The sequence below is a fragment of the Eptesicus fuscus genome, chromosome 5, assembly GCF_027574615.1.
Source record: "Eptesicus fuscus isolate TK198812 chromosome 5, DD_ASM_mEF_20220401, whole genome shotgun sequence".
NCBI classification, from domain to species: Eukaryota; Metazoa; Chordata; class Mammalia; order Chiroptera; family Vespertilionidae; genus Eptesicus; species Eptesicus fuscus.
This window is the reverse complement of record NC_072477.1, coordinates 89,217,831-89,220,871: the sequence shown is the minus strand read 5'-3', so window position 1 is coordinate 89,220,871 and position 3,041 is coordinate 89,217,831. Positions and strand designations below refer to the sequence as shown.

Genomic DNA, 3,041 nt, shown 5'->3' with positions numbered 1-3,041 from the left:
ATTTTTTTTCTTATAAAAAAATGTTTTAAAAGTCAGAAGTACCCTTAAATGGTTGAGCTATGTTTTTATCTCTTTAAATTTAGAATAAGTTAAAATACTTTGTTTCACCATCTACTGACATTTTTCTGTTTTTCTCCAAAAGAAATTGCTTAACACCCTGGCCAGTGTGGTTCAGTTTGTTGAGCATCATCCCATGCACCAGGAGGTTGCCTTGGGGATTCCCAGTCAGGGCACATGCCTGGGTTGCGGACTCGATCTCCAGTAGGGGGCGTACAAGAGGGAGCCAATTAACGTTTCTCTCTCTAAAAAAAATAAATAAATAAAAACATATTTAAAAACTAAAGAAAGAAAGAGAAATTGCTTAAGTTCTTACTTTGTTGTTCATATGAGTATGAAAGTGCTATATACACAAACACTGTGGTTAAGAGTTAGATGTTTGAATATTTAGTATTAACCTCTATGCCATGGCATCAGAGAATAATGGTGACAGTGGCACTATAATCAAATGCTGTTATATATGCAAGTAAATACATAATTGCCCATTATACATATGATTTTTTATATTTCAGATATTTTTTTATTTTTTGAAATTTGTTGTTTATCAGGAATGACTGAAATAAAAAATAAATAATTGAGTCCCATCATCATCATGGAAATGGCTTTAGGAGAAAACTGGTCAGATGAATATTATTGCTTCCCATTTTCAGTCAGTAAATATGTGCCATTGATAAATAGATATGTTACATAATACAACATACTTGTTCATGGTGGTGGGAAGAGGAAAGACTAGGAAACAATTCATGTGACCTTCTTGATTGCATCATACAAGACAAGTACAAAAGCACCACCCATGCCTCTGAGAACATTGGACCATGCACCCTTGAAAAAAGCTTTGCCTCCTTCATCATGAGCAATCTACCTCCAGCACCTGAGTATGATTCTGTATATAATATCAGTTCCTTTGTGCCTGAATGCATCAACATGCTGCAAGGAACAGTGTCAAATAGATCAGAAGTCAGCCCAGTCACCACTGTGAGGGACTGTGCCATCATCCCGCTGACAAAGATGCGAGTGTTCTTGGGATCTGGAAGCATTCCCTTTGCAGAGTCATAGGTACGAAGTAGGTAGGTACGAAGTAGGTAGCTTGGTAGATGATAATGAAGCATGGTAGCAACCATTCTTGGGTAAAAATTGCTGTTTAATAGTTTAACCCTGCTGTTTTGGGTTCTGTACTCATTTGCTTGCTAAAACAATAGAAAAGTTATTTTGATTTTTCTGAACTTATGTATGCTATCCAAATCGATTGAATATTCCATTGATGGTGGTTTGAATGTCCCATTGATTGTGATCTCACTGGTTATTGAAGCACATTCTTCTGGGAACCAGGACAGCTCAATTACCCTAAATTGTCTCAGTAGCTATAGATAATGAGTTTCGGTTGACTTAGTGGTCCCGGAATCAGCCTCAGTAGCTACAGATAATGCATTCCGGTTGACTCAGTGGTCCCAGAATCTGGACAGCACAATTATTCTAAATTGCCCAAGTGGCCCCAGATAATGTGTTTCTGTTGATTCAGTGATCCGTAGACCCAAAACTATACTTTAGATAACTAACTTGATCAATTTCGCTTCTGTAACTGCTTTGTGCAAACCAGGTTCCTCATTCCAGACCCAAAGATGTAATCAATACCTTTGTGATATTCTGCCAATATAAGCCAGATGTGGCGAGCTTTACAGTGCTGCGAGATCTGGAGCACTTTTGCCCCTCGTATGCCACCGGCCTTTAATAAATGACTCCATAATTCGGCTTCTTGAGGCGGCCTTTGTGAGATTCGGGGTACAATTACAACAATAATACCCTGGCCAGACACATTAAAGCCTTGGTACAGACCCTTAATCCCATCAGGTTTGTATATATTGCCCACGCAATACTGAGGCCTTTGGCTTTCCCTTCAGTTCCAGCTTTGCCCACATCAGCTGCTGGATGGGTATGTTCAAAATCAAGACCATGCACAAAACACAATGAGCGGTGCCACCTGATGCCAGATTCCCTGCAAAGTAGTGGCAGAATGGGGTTCTCTTGTCCACACCACCCAGGAAGATCTGCTTGTATTTATCTTTGAAGGCAATGTTGACAGACTGGGTGAGAAAGTATCTGATGACATTGGCCAGATTACCATGGCAGAAGGACAGGACTCCCTCCCCTTGTGGATATGAACCACGCAATCTATATTGCCCTTATATTGCTTATCTGTGGTGATGTGCTTACTGCCATGTTGCATTTGCAGCAGCAGCTTGACTCACTCAATGGACGCTACTGCCATCTGGGAGATGGCCATGGCCACTCCACCTGCTAGGAAGTCCTTGGCAAACAACACAGCGTTATCTCTATGTTTAAAGGAAAGAAGAGACAAGTGATTTGGGGACTGGGCTCCTAATTGTCCAGGATTCCACGGTTCAAGGGCCATATGAATTTTTTAATCTGGAAACTTCCTGGTATCAAAAATAACACAGCCATAAATAAAATAGTATTTTATGAAATCATTTTGGTTAAAAATTTATGAAAATAATACTTTTTAAATTTTAAATCTTTATTGTTGGAAGTATTATATATGTCCCCTTTTTCCCCCATTGACTTCTAGACCACCCCTACCCCCAGCCCCAGGCCTTCACCACACTATTGTCTGTGTCCATGGTTATGCATATATGCATACAAGTTCTTTAGTAGATCTCTTCCCACACACCAGCCTCCCCTGCCTTTCCACCCCTCTCTCTGAGGTTCAACAGTCTGTCTATGGATCTATTTTGTTCATTAGATTCCACATATTTGTGAGATCACGTGATACTTATCTTTCCCTAACTGGCTTATTTCACTTAGCAAAATACTCTCCAGGTCCATCCATGAAGTTGTAAATGATAAGAGTTCTTTCTTTCTTCAGATGCATAGTATTCTATTGTGTAAATGTACCACGGCTTTCTTATCCACTCATCTGCTGATGGGCACTTAGGCTGTTTCCAAATCTTAGCTATTGTAAATAGCGC

The 3,041-nt window shown here is 39.8% G+C and overlaps 1 pseudogene; it reads right to left on the bottom strand.

Moving 5' to 3' along the window:
* Nucleotides 1–798: 798 nt before the first annotated feature.
* On the bottom strand, nt 799–2,467 carry LOC103301995 (ADP/ATP translocase 2-like; annotated as a pseudogene).
* Between the last annotated feature and the right edge of the window lie 574 nt (nt 2,468–3,041).